This window comes from Plecotus auritus (assembly GCF_963455305.1).
Source record: "Plecotus auritus genome assembly, chromosome: 2".
Taxonomy (NCBI): Eukaryota; Metazoa; Chordata; class Mammalia; order Chiroptera; family Vespertilionidae; genus Plecotus; species Plecotus auritus.
Window position 1 is genome coordinate 1,220,500 of NC_137771.1, and position 13,900 is coordinate 1,234,399.

The following is a 13,900-nucleotide window of genomic DNA, read 5'->3' on the forward strand; positions in this document are numbered from 1 at the left end:
GAAGATATTGATGACAAAGAAAACAAAGGTAAGAAAATAAAGCCCAACGTTGATTCCTCGCAAGATTGAAAATTAATAAACGAGAGAAAGCACAAAAGTACCAGCAGTCCACGTGAAAGATCCGAACGACCCGAGAGAGAAATGACTGCCGATTCTGGAGGCATCAAAAATATTGTTATGCTCATCAATTAGAAAATGTGAATGAAAACCTTTCTTGAAAAATAAAAGTTAAACCATCGCAAGAAGAAACTGAAAAAAAAAAAAATAAATCTATGTGGTTCTATAACTGGTAATGAAGTTGGCCCCGGACTTAAAATCGTGCCCACAAAGAAAACCCTAGGTCCAGATGCGCTGTGTTCAGTTCTGCTGACGTGTAAGGAATGAGGCCGATCTCACACACAAACGCCTCCGGAGAATACAGAAAGGCCGCTTCTCCGGGCTCGAGGAGGTCGCTGGGGAGAGATGGGGCAATAACGTCGTGCGAATGGGACAACAGACATGGGGGCGTGGCCTTCTGGTCAAACAAATATTTGCTCACCTTTCTAAGGGGAACAGCATGAGCAGGGCCCCGGCCTCACCGAGACCACGGGCTATTAATGGAATTAACAGCCACGTAGAGAAGCTAATGAGAGCATATGGGGTGGTTGGGGCAGTTGCTGGGCAAATACCTGCCTCTTCAGGGTCGGGGTGCACGGGGAGGGGTGGTTCCCCGCTGGGAACTTGGGGCTGTGCCTGCGGTTTCTCTGGATGTTGGTGACCTGATGTGGTTGAGGCCTCCTGCCTGCTGGGCATGGGCCCTGACAGCAGTGTATCTGCAACAGGACCAGGCTATCCATGGCGGATTTCTGTCACCTTGACTTGCGGGTTCAAACCCCTCCTCCTCACCCACCGTGTCCCTTCCTTTTTCCGTGTCCGCCATCACTCACTCATTCCCTCAACACCTTTCACCTGAAGGGGCAACGTGAATAAGCAGTTGTTCACTCATCCACCCATTCATCCACCCGCCCATCTACCCATCCATCCATCCATCCATCTGCCCTTCTACCCATCCACCCACCCATCTACCCATCCACCCATCCATCTACCCGCCCATCTACTCATCCATCCATCCATCCACCCACCCATCTACCCATCCACCCACCCATCCACCCACCCATCTACTCATCCATCCATCCATCCATCCATCCATTAATCCATCCATCCATTCATCCATCCATCCATCCACCTGCCCATCTACCCATCCACCCATCCATCCACCGGCCCATCTACTCATCCATCCATCCATCCATCCATCCATCCATCCATCCATCCATTAATCCATTCATCCATTCATTCATCCATCAATCCATCCACCCACCCATCTACCCATCCACCCGCCCATCTACTCATCCATCCATCCATCCATCCATCCATCCATTAATCCATCCATCCATTTATTCATCCATCTGCTCTTCTACCCATCCACCCACCCATCTACCCATCCACCCATCCACCCATCCACCCATCCATCCACCTGCCCATCTACTCATCCATCCATCCATCTGCCCTTCTACCCATCCATAATCTACTCATCCATCCATCCATCCATCCATCCACCCGCCCATCTACTCATCCATCCATCCATCCATCCATCCATCTGCCCTTCTACCCATCCATAATCTACTCATCCATCCATCCATCCATCTATCCGCCCATCTACTCATCCATCCATCCATCCATCCATCCATCCATCCATCATCCATCCATCTGCCCTTCTACCCATCCATAATCTACTCATCCATCCATTTAACTTATTCATCTATAGTTTCATCCATCCATCCATCCATCATCCATCTATCACCCATCCATCCATCTATCCATCTATCCAGTATCCATTATCCATTCATCATCCTTCCATTCACCCATCCACCATCCATCATCCATCCACCCACCGTCCTTCCATGCATTCACTCAATAGTTACTTCCCAAGTGGTCACTGACCGAGCGCCATGTTGCTCAGGAATCTGGTGTGGAACAAACATTAAGCCTGTGCCTCTGTGGAGCCCATGTTTTGCAAGGACAGGCACAATCTAACCCATGGCTAAGGATTATGATGACAGAAACAGAGAAGATGAGCGGACGTTCTGGGGGACACAGTGGGGGAGGCCTTTCTGAGGAGGCACATTAACCCGACACCTGCAGTGGGCGAGGAAAAGGCCCTGGGCGGGCGAGGGGTCCGAGGCTGCCTGCGCTGTCCCTGCGGCTTGGGGAGGACCTAGCCGAGTGGCGGTCGCTGGAGAGACCGGCAGCCCAGACAGCTCACCGCCGGCCTTGGCTCAGGTCCCCCAGGAAGGACAGGACCGGCACTTCTGGGGAGTGGAGGGTGGAGGGAGCTGTTCCCCAGGGACTGGGCTGAGCAGTGTCCCCCCCAATTTATGTCCATGGAAATGGAATGTAACCTTACTTGGAAATGGGGTCTTTGCAGATGTGATCTGGTTAAGAGGGGGTCACATGGGGTAGGGTAGGCCCTGACCCACTGACGGGCGTCCTTCGAAGATCAGGGAGATTGGGACGCACCCACGAGACACGCAGGAGCCGGCCACGGAACACCGCGGGGTCTCCCTGGCATCGGGAGGGAGCGCGGCCCTGCGGACACCTGGCTTTGGAGGTCTGGCCTCAGACGGTGAGAGAATACGTTTCTCGTTTCTGGTGTTGGTTGTGGCGGCCGAGGCTTGCCTGTGCGGGGGCAGCAGCCCAAGGCTGGTGTTCTTGACCCCTCATCCCCCTGGAGGCTGGAGCCACATCTCAGTGGGAGCCCAGCAGCTGGCCTGGTGCACACAGTAGGTGCTTTATAACGCACACCCAGGTACCTCCCTCTCACCTTTCGATTTTCTGAGGAACTCGGCCCCTTCTGATCATGTGCCTCCCACCCCCCGCCAACCAGTCCCCCGGGCCGGCCAGCTGGTGGGCTGGCGAGGCGTCTCCGTCCCCGTCTGCAAGGACGCGTCCTGAGGAGGAGACTTGCTCCCTTGGGAGCTGACCCCCAGGGAGTTTGGAGGCCAAAGAGGCCAGCGGGGCAGCAGGCTGCAGACAACACGGTGACCAGCAAGTGCCAAGAGGCCCGTGTGCCGGTTAGGACTCCTTCCCGGCCCGCCCCCCCGCCCCCCCGGCTTCTGGAGGGTCTGGTTTGGTTCAGGGCTGAGCCGATGGGCAGACACCAGCCATTGCCACTGAGCCTCACTCCCCCGGCACCAGCCCGCGCGGCTCCCTCGCAGACACCTGGTGTTCCGGTCCCATCTCCGGCCCCGTGCCCGTGAACCCCCGGTGGGGGGCAGCCAGGGTGACGGGGAGAAGATCCGAGCACTGGGGACAGAGCAAGGCCCCCCTCATGGGCAGTCAGGATGCCCGGCATTTGGGGGAAGCAGTGGTTGCATCTCCAGGGGGCAGTGGGGTCCCTGCTGGGCTGTCCTCGGCCAGGCCTGTGGGTGAGGACCGCCCGGGGGGAGCCGGCCTCTCCACCACAGGAGGTGTTGGGACCCGGGGCCGGGTGGGGCTCGCACGGCACCTGTTGCTGGTCATTCCGGGCATGCCGGCGGAGTGCCCGGGGCCCCATGCCCGCCGCACGGAGGGACCGGCTCCAGGTTCCAAGCTCTGCCTTCCTTTGGGGGTTCCTCCTCCTGCCCCAGCCTGAACCGAGCCCCCACCCCAACAGCACTCGACACAGAACGCAAGCCCCTCTTAGGACTCCTGGCGGGTTCGGGCCGCTGTCTGACTGAGGATGAACTTCCGGGCAAATGTGGGGGTGTCTGGCCTGGGCTGTCCCAACAGCGCTTGCCTCCAGACCTGACGCGTTTCCAGACAGGATGGGGCAACGTGGGGGGAGGGAGCGTCTCCCCAGGCCTGGGTTTGGCGCCGGCAGAGCCGAGGGCCGCGGCCTGGCTGAGCCCCGTGACCCCGAGACACCCCACGTTTCCCGGCGCCGCAGGGACAGGCAGAGTGGATGCCGGTGGGGTGGCGGCCCCCCGGCCCGATCCGCCGGGGAAGCCTCCATGTGGGAGGAGGGTTTTTCCTTCGCCGTGTCGCCTCCTCCGGCGTGGAGCGTGCTCCGTGTGCTCCTGTCTCGGCTCCGTGTGCTCCTATCTCGGCTCCGTGTGCTCCTATCTCGGCTCCGTGTGCTAATTAAAATCAATGCCGTCCATGAGCCGGCCGAGCTTCCGTTTTTAATCATCCATTGATATACGGCCTGAGCTTTCGTAGGACTAAACAAATTTCCGCTCCCGCGCCCCTGGGCGGCCAGGCGGCCCGCACACGTTTATGTACTGCTGCCTCCTGATGGGGACGCGGTCCCCGCTCACACGGCCTTTACACGGAGGCTGACGGCCGCGTCCTGCTTCCCAGGCGCGGCCCGGCGGGCTGAATGCGAGGCTTGGCCGGTGTGCTGCTCCCTGCCCGGCCCAGCCAGGCGTTAGGATTTATTCAGCCCTCCTTCACCTCGGGGAGTGGGGACCTGGTCACAGCTGGGGCTGCCTCTCCCCCCGCCCCGTCCCCCCGGAGCCCTGTCCCCAGGGCATTTGCGGGGGAAGCGAGGTGGTCCGGCAGCCCCGGGGGAGGTTTTCACGGCGGGATCCTTCCGGAACGAGGGGTGGGTGTGCTCCCTCTGCCCTGCACATGCCTGCACCCCGAGGCGGCAGGACAGGGGAGGTGCCCTCCGTCTCCCGCTGCTCACTTGCCCTCCGCATCCGCCCAGCCCTGGCCACGCCCCTGAATTCTCTCCGTTTCTTCAGAGCCCGCTGTTCCCAACCTGGACCCCCCCTGAGGCTGGCCGGCCTGGCTCAGTGGTTGGGCATCGACCTGCGAACCAGGAGGTCACAGTTCGATGCAGGTTTCGGGTTCGATCCTCAGGGTGGGGCGTGCAGGAGGCAGCCGATCAATGGTTCTCTCTCATCCTTGATGTCTCTCTCCCTCTCCCTTCTTCTCTGAAATCAATAAAGAGATTTTTTTTTTTTTTAAAAAAAGAGCCACACTAAGTTGGGCCCCGGGGAGCTGAGACCAGCAAACCGCCCGCCCCTCGCTGTCCCCGTGCAGGTGAGGCCCCGGGAGCCCGGGGAACTGTATCCGAATGAGGCGGCTGCCGCGCTGTGCTGGCCGCGCAGAGGGTCCCCGTGCGCCTGGGAGGCCGCTCTGCCCTGGGCCCCGGCGGACTGGCTGGAGGGGCTTGGGCCGTGGAACAGGAGGGACCAGGGCTCCCCGTCTCCCGGCGCCCACTCACGCCGACGCCCAGCTGCCGGTCTGGCTTGTCTGCAGCTTCTGGCCGGAATCCATCCTCGGCGGCAGGTGCGCTGGTCCCTGCTGCCCCGGGGGCGGTGGCTCGGAGCAGAGGAGCAGAGGACAAGATGCCGGGTGGGGGGACACGCAGACTCTGCAGGGGGGCCCTCCTCCTGCGGCTGCCGGGCCCAGGGGGCTGAGCTGGCCGGTGCGCGGGCTGACTGACCCGGTGCCAGGCCGGTCTCGGGGCGGGGCCACTCCTCCACGAGAGGCTCACGTCACAGCACTGGGGGCTTCCCGGCCTCGGCCACCGAGCAGCTTCCCAGACTCTCAGGGGTGTGGGTGCCCAGGGGCCGGGGGAGGTGGCACAGGGTGGTCACGTTCTGGGTCTACAGAGCCGCCTTCCTGCCTGCCCTTTACTTTTTATTTTTTTAAAATATATGTTTATTGATGTCAGAGAGGAAGGGAGAGGGAGGGAGAGGGAGAAACATCCATGGTGAGAGGATCCTGGATCGGCTGCCTCCTGCACGCCGCCCACTGGGGATCCATGCGGGCCGGTGTCCTTACCGGGAATCGAACCCTGACCTCCTGGTTCCTAGGTGGACGCTCAGCCCCTGAGCCCCGCGGCCGGGCTGCCTGCCCTTGTCGTTGTGGCCTCACCCCAGGGGTGCGTGCGGTGGGCAAGCGGAATCCTGCCGCTGAGACGGGCGAAAGCACTGACGGGCCGGGTCTGGGGAAACGGAGGCTCAGATGCCCGATCCTCTCCAGGAAGAAAGCGAGGCCCGGAGAGCAGGCTCAAGGCTCCCCTGGGTCACACAGCAGAGGGGACCCCGAGGGCCAGGCGGAGGGCGTCAGGGAAGGGCGTGGGTCTGGGTGCAGGGACCAGGCTCCTTGCGCCCAGGGGCGCTGACCGCCGGGTGCCCTGCCGGCCACCCCAGCGCCCGACGGCGGCCGGTGAGCCGAGGCCGGGGCGGAGCGCGCATCTGTGACCCGCGGCTTCGTAAACCCCCGTCTAATGAAAGTCACACGGGCGGAGGCAGCGGGCAGCCCTCACGCGGCGCTGCGTCGTGGAGAAATGTGCTTGTTAAACGTGTAATGAGAGACATAACAAATCCCCAATATCGGGCAGGGCTGTCGTTAAATCCCTTAATGACAGTGTGTGTTCCCTGGTGCGCCGTGCGCACGGGCCTTTATGGAGCCTCTGGCGTGGCGTGGGGGGCGCTGGGGAGGTGGGGCAGAGCGCCGGGGGCAGGGGTGTCTGGAAGGCTCTTTCCCGGAGGGCGAGCCCCCCCCCCGCCCCCCGCCGAGCCCACCCCCCTCTGGTCCTCGTTCCCTTCCCGTGGTGACCGGGACGCCCAGGTCTCGCCTCCCCCGAGGCTGGGCCCGTGCTGGGCAGAGGCGCACGCTGGTCACAGAGCCGCCGCAGCCGCCACCCTGTCGCCCGCTGAGCGCCCGCCCCGGTGCTGGGCGTTGGCGCAGGCCTGACACCGCCCCGGGCCTCCTCAGCAGACACCCTGAGGCCCGAGAGAGAGTCTGTCCCACTGGCCACGCCCGGCGCTGCTCAGAGCCCCACGTGGGAAGGTCCCCCGTTGGAAAGGCAGCCACTGCTCCTCCGGGTGCCGCGCGGGTGACCAGGCACCCTCGGGTCTCCTCCGCCCGCCCCTGACTGCTGGGCCCCCCCTGCAGGCCCTGGGACGCCGTGATGTCTGCACCCCAGTCCCCGGAACCGGGGTGCAGGCGGCAGAACCCGCGGGAAGGGCACTGCCGGGGCCCTGAGCCCCTGTCCCCCCCCACCCCCATCCCCGTCCAGCTGTCCTGGTCACAGTGGGGTTTGGGTGCACAGGCTGGCAGTGGGGTGAGGAGGGTTCACAGCCAGGCTCTGGGCCTGGGGCTGCAGGGGGTGACGCCGTGGGAGGGTCCCGGGCCGCCTGCACCCCCAGCATCCTCACTCCCACCACCCAGCGACTGACCCTGGCCTCGGAGGACTGTGGCCGCCTACGTGTGCCTGGGGAGGGCCCCCACGCAGCCCCTCCTCCTCCCCGGGAGGGTGTGTTGGGAGGACCTGGCCCCCAGAATCCTCTGTGGCCCCTGGTGACCGGCCGCCTCTGGTGGGGCCTGGGGACTGGGAGGGAAGCGGCACCCCCCCCCCCCCCCGCCGCCGCACCAGGCCCTGGGGTGCATAGCCCCTGTCCCACCAGCATCTTCTCCCCCTTCACACCTGGACGCTGAGGCCCAGGGGGCCTGGGGCAAGGCTGTCAGTCCCCAGAGACTCTGTAGGCGGCCGAGGGGAGGGTCTCTCCTGGGATCAGGACGGCCCGGGGCCCACGGAGGTCCGGCTGGGCTGCGGGCATGGTTCCCGCGCGTCCGGCCCCTGAGCATGACCGTCGGGGTGGGCAGGGCACACGCTTTGCTGCTCCTGGTCCCGCAGGTGAGCTGGGGACGTGGCGGGTTCCTGCCGTTGGAGCGTAGGAGGCCTGCGCAGCCTGGGCGGCGGCGGGCACGCCAGTCCCCTCTGCCTCGGCCTCCTCAGCTGGAAGCGAGCCGCCCGCCCCCCGCCCGCCCTGTGGGCAGTGGACGGCTCACCACGCGCAGGTGGGTGAGGGAGCAGCGGGCATTCCGCCAGGTGGGTTCTTATTAAAGGGGGCTCCACGGCCACCGGGCCTTCACAGCCAACATCTGCAAAGGCCCCCAGCGTCCACGTCCTTCCAGAAAGATCTATCCATGCCAGGCCTCGGCAGGAGACCCCCAAGGGCCCCCACAAAAAACAGGCTCACGCCCCGGTCCCACCAAAGGCTGGTGGCTAAGGTGGGGGGGAGGGTGGGCAGAGGGCAGGCCGGCAGGGTCCCCTCGCCTTCCTGCAGCCCGGCCGTCCCACAGGCGGGCCCCGCGGCGCCCCCGCCCGGACAGGGGTTCCACCCGCTGCCGAGGACCCCGGTGCGGAGACGTTTAATAGCGCGTGACCGGCCACCCCCCTTGGCGGGTGTTAACGGCCGCGTGTTCTGCAAGTACATTACCAGGAAGAGTTCCTCCTGAGCGCAGAGGTTTGTGGGCAGGTGTCAGACACCGGACAGACCCACGGCCAGGCCCCCGCTTCTGAGGCTTGGGGCGGAGGGTCGTGTATCCCCCCCAGAAAGACCGCCGCCCCACCCAGAGCCGCTCCTGCTGCGGGCGGCGAGTGAGCAGGACGGGCCAGGGCTCCGCGGCACCCCTTCCTCAGGGGGTGCTGGACCAGCTCACCCTCTCAGCTCCCCTCCGACGTGGCCGGGCACAGCAGGGGGCTCTGATCGCCCGTCATGTCCATGGCATGTGCCGGAGTGGCATCTGAGGGACTGTAAGGGGGCCGTGTGGCTCTTAGGGACCCAGGCACCCAGTCCTTGGAGCTGCTGACTAAGCTCTGTCCACAGCTGGGGGGCGTGGGGTTGGGGGGACAACACGGCAAGGCCTGTTTTCTGCAGGGCCAGCGGCTCCCACATACCCTCGGGGTGGGCCAGACACAGAGCTGGCACAAGGAATATCCGCTGGCTCAGTGGTCGGCAAACTCCTTCGTCCACAGAGCCAAATATCCACAGGACAACGATTGAACTTTCTTTGGAGAGCCACATTTTTTAAACGTAAACTTCTTCTAATGCCACTTCTTCATCATAGACTCGCCCAGGCCGTGGTATTTTGTGGACGAGCCACACTCCAGGGGCCAAAGAGCCGCCTGTGGCTCGCGAGCCGCAGTTTGCTGACCACTGCGCTGGCTGAACTGTGGGCGCCGTGACCCTGGGGAGCCGGTGGGTGGCCTACGGGAGCTGCTACGGATGCGCCGTCAGAGCGGGAACCAGCCTGGCCAGACTGGAGCCCTGCCCGCCCCCCGCCCCCCAGGCCCCGCAGACACCCCCCCCTCTGCTCCAGACCCAGCTGCCCGGTTAGGGTCTCCTGCCCGGGCTCAGCCAGGGGTTCGGAGGCGCTGCCCTGAGACGCCCTCCTTGCAGCGGCTGATCTGCACCGCCCTCCGCTCGGAGGAGGAGCCGGGGACCCTGGAGAGGCCCGGACCCCGTGCCAGCTCAGCGTCAGGGATGGGCCGAGGCCACGGGGCGAGTGCACGCGGGGCTGCGGGCTCCTGGGCCGCTTCTGCCCGCAGCCAGCTCTGAGCCCCACTCAGCCTTGCTGTTCCCATCTGGGAAATGGGAGCGCCCAGCTCCAGGCTGTGTGAGTCGCGGATGACATGTGCTGAGATGCCTCGCACGGTGCTCTCCAGGGGCGCGTGCTGAGCACAGAGCCAGGTGTGTGTCCCGGGAGCCAGCCCCGCAGGCGGCCCCGAGAGCCCTCCACACAGTGGGGCTGCCTGAGGGGAGCCGGGGCTGTGGCCGGCGGGGCCTCGAGACTCACCAGGCGGACGCCTGGCCGCAGGGTGGGGACGCAGCCCTCTGGGCCTGGGAGCCAGGCTGCCCTGCGGAGGCCCGGGACCTGGCCGGAGGGGGTGCAGCCGGGCCAACCACGGTGAGCCCTGCGCCGAGCAGCCCCTGCCCCCTGCGAAGGCCCGCTGCGTCTTTAAGACGCTAATGGGCCCCCTTAGAAAAATGACAGCTTCCGCGCTAGCAGGTTCTCATCTGACAGCAGCGGGAGGCGAGCTGTTTTATTATTTGGAAAGTCCACGTCGGGAAGGCGGCCTTGGCCTGTCCCCGCTCCAGCGCCGGCACCTCCCCGGGGACTTAATTATTTTCTTAAAATGCAACTTGTACTGTTAGTTTAAACATTCCAACTGTGTTCACACCCTTTAAATCTTCAGTAAACTCGGAGTTTAAATCACTTGCAGATAAGGGTAATTCCACGAGGGCGCGAGGGCGCGGGCGGGGAGCTGCGCGCACGGGGAATGAAAAGGCCATTGACTGGGTCCCGGCACCTTCCTCTCGGGTCGCGGCCACGGGCTGCAGCCCACCTGGGCCCGGGGCCCGGCCGGAGCGGCTCACCTCCCTCTCGGGCTGCGGGGCGGCCCAGGCGGGACCACGTTTGGGGCCACACAGGGCACTTGCCTTCGTTGGGGGTCACCTCGGGGTCTCAGAGCTGAAAGGCTCCCGAGGCCTGTGAGGGGTCAGTGGGCAGCGCTGGCCTCTGCCCGGTTCCCTTGTCCTCACCCCCCCTCCCCCAACCCCCCTCCTGGCCTCCGGTCAGACGGTGCCTCTGGGGCCTGCGCAGGGCCAGCCATTGGGGGTAACACTCGGGGGGCCAGGCTTCCTCTCTGTAAGTCAGAGAAGATCAGAGGAGACAGACCCGGAAGCCAGCCTCCAGGGGGTGGGGGGTGGGGGGCATGGGGTTGGGGGGAAGGGACAGGGGCGTGGGCTGGGGGACGGGGGCCGTGGGATTGTGGGGGAGTGGGACAGGGGCATGGTTTGGGGGTTGGGGGCGTGGGATTGGGGGGCGTGGGGTTGGGGGGGAGTGGAACAGGGGCATGGTTTGGGGGCCGGGGGGTTGGGGGGAGTGGGACAGGGGTGCGGGCTGTGGGATTGGGGGGCGTGGGGTTGTGGGGAGTGGGACAGGGGCGCGGGCTGTGGGATTGGGGGGGAGGGGACAGGGGCACGGGCTGTGGGATTGGGGGGGCGGGGGGTGTGGGATTTGGGGGCGGGGGGTGGGAGGAGGAGACAGGGGCGCGGGCTGTGGCATTGGGGGGGGGTGGGACAGGGGCGGGGGACCAGCTCCTTCTCCTTGCGGAGGGTTAGGTTTCTGAGGGTTTCAGGGACCCTGAGCTCTGGCCGCCGGCCCTCCCCCACCTCCAGTCCCGGGGCGCCAGGGCTCTCGGGGGGATGTCTGCCGTCCGGGACGGTCCTGTTGGTCCCGAGGGAATGTGGCCGTTGGCAGGGAGGAGGCAGCCCAGCAGAGTGCACGCGGTCCAGCCCCTTGGCGCCGCTGTCCCTCTGCCCAGTGCACGCGGCCCCGCTGGACGCTCACCCCCGCCCCCCGCTCCTCCCCGCATCCTTTTCCCGGGAGGCCCCCACGCAGGACCTGCCTCGTCCTCCCAAGCCCGGAGGGTCCCCATCACAGCCCTGCCGTAGGACCAGGGCCGCAGGGCCACGGTCACCTCCCTGCTGGACTGAGAGCCCCGCCCCCAGGAAGGGCCACGCCGTGTGCCCTGGGCCCCCAGGCGCAGGCCAGGCCCCACCGCGGCTCAGCGGGCTGTGGAAGGAGGGCGCCCGGGAGCTGGAGGGGTTCGGTGGCAAGGACAGGTGTCCCCCCCCCACACCCGGGGCCCCTCGTGCTGGGCTGCACAGTCCGTACATGCCAGAGCCTGTGTCTCCTGGGACAGAGCCCCCTGTGGGGTCCAGGCACCCCTGCACCCCTAGGGCACCCCTAACCCCACCCTCAGTCATGGGACTTCACTGGCTCCTCGGGGAGGGCTGGTCAGGGATGTCCAGGCGCCCTGGACCCGCTGCAGCCCCCCGACCTCCCGCCTGGGACCCCCCGGCCTGTGTCCTCACCAGGGGTCTCCTCACCCCTTAGCACAGAGGACATGGCCGGGCGGGGGCAGCCCAGGACGGTCACAGAGTGGCCGCAGGCTCTGGGAGTGGGGGGGACTGGCAGCTCTGGGTGGGCCCCCCTTGCACAGCTGTCACGCTGCTGGGCTGGGAGGCTGGAGCCCAGGACCTCGGCCGTGTGTGCATCCGTGGCTGAGTGTGCGTGTGCGAGTGAGTGCGCAAGTGTATGTGCAAATACGAGTGTGCGTGTGAGTGACTGTGAGTGTACAAGTATGTGAGTGTGCGCGCAAGTGTGTGTGAGTGTATGAGTGTGTGTGAGTGCATGTGAGCGTGCAAGTGTGTGCATGTGACAGTGTGAGTGTGCGCAAATGGGTGTATGAGTGTGTGAGTGTGTGTACACGTGTGTGTGAGTGCATGTGAGCGTGCAAGTGTGTGCATGTGCCAGTGTGAGTGTGCGCAAATGAGTGTCCGAGTGTGTGAGTGTGCATGTGCCAGTGAGGGTGCAGGTGTGAGTGCACGTGTGTGAGTGTGCGTGTCTGTGTGTGAACGTATGTGCAGAGCCCAGCAGTGTCCACTCTGCTGGCACACAGTCCCCACTGGGGAGCCAGCCAGGGGCGGGGGGGAATGGCCAGCCACGTCCAGGAGACAAGGGGGCCGCCCGCCTCCCTCTGCCCCTCAGGGCTCTGCCGGGCGAGGTCTGGCCGAGGCCCCGCGTGCACGGTGGTGCCGGGCCGGCGCCCTGGCCGCCCTCCACGGTGCTCGCAAACGCTTCGCGCCCCATTTCCCACGGCTTTGCAGCTACTTCGGGGCCCGTTGGTGCCCGGCTGGCTCGGGTCCCGTCGTCATCGCTCTGGTTTCCCCCTCCCTCTGGGGGTGGGGGGCACGCCTGCCGCCTCCCCTGCACCCCCGCACGACCCCAGGCTGGGCCTCTCGGACAGAAGGAAGGTCGAGCCGGGCGGATTCTCACCAGGTGCCGGGAGCCGGTTCACCGGGCGCTGCCTCCGGGCGCAGGCGGGCAGCAGGCCCCCGGCACGGAGGCGGTTGGCAGGTGGCGGGCAGTCCACCCTCGGCTCCTGTGAGTGCCATGCCTGCTCCCCGCTGGCCACGTGGACACCCCTCCCCCGCTCCTGGCCCGGGGAGGGGAGGAGGCTGCCCGGCCTCCCCGTCCACCCCGTGACCTGGGGGTGGTCAGGCGTGGCCGTATGTGGGGCGCAGGGCCCGAGCTCCGAGCCCCCCAGATGCTCACTGGGAAGAGGGACGTGTGCGGCTGGACGTGGACTCGTCCCCAGGGAACGCGGCCGTGGCGGGGCAGGGGCGCCCGGGCGTGGATGCATCGGGCCCACGCGTCCAGTGGGGCTGGCTGTGCTGGGCCGCCCCGTGCAGCCCGAACGCGACTTCGGAGGCGGCTGTGGTCGGTGCCACGCTCACCAGAGAGCAGGCTGGTGCGTTAAGTGTGAGGGAGTGAGAAACAGCCCGATGGAATGTCCCTTCTGCACGACACGGGTTTGCAAACCAAGGCGAGGGTGGCTTCCTGCTAACCAGAGGCTGCGTGCGGCGTTTTCCCGCAGCGCTGGGGGCGGCTGCCACGTCCTCAGAGCCGGACGCCCCAGGCCCAGGGTACAGCGACAGGAACCCCGCCCCGGCCCTGCCGCCCCTGCAGCCCTAGAGCCGCTCAGGCAGGGGCACCCCAGACGCTGGGGTGGGGGAGTGGCAGACCCTGCTCGCCTCCGTGTGTCCCCCACAATCATAGCAACGCCTGCCCCCGGGATGCCGCTCTCCATGGGGGCATCTTGTCCGCGTCCAGTGTTCGTGGCTGGGGCGCCATGGTCCTCGGTTCGAGGAAACGGAGGCTGGGGGCGTGGGCCAGGCGGCTGCCCAGGGCTGTCCTCCCCGCGGGGCCGCGCGGCCCCGTCACTGCCCTTGCCCTGGTGTTGGAGGCGTCGTTCAGAGCGGTGACGGGAGCGGGCACCCAGCTGAGGCGCAGGGCCGGGCGGGGGAAAGATCGAGGTCCACGGGAAGGATCGAGGTCCACCAGCGAATCAGCGCAGGAAGGGACGCTAAATGGACAGTAAAAGCGGCATCTCGTTCCGGGCGAGCAGCTACCTTCATGTCCCGGAGGGGAGAAGGCTCTCACGTAAATCGCTGTCTTATAACCACGCGAGGAGCCATTTTCAGAACCCACTGAACCGCTTTTCCTCCTT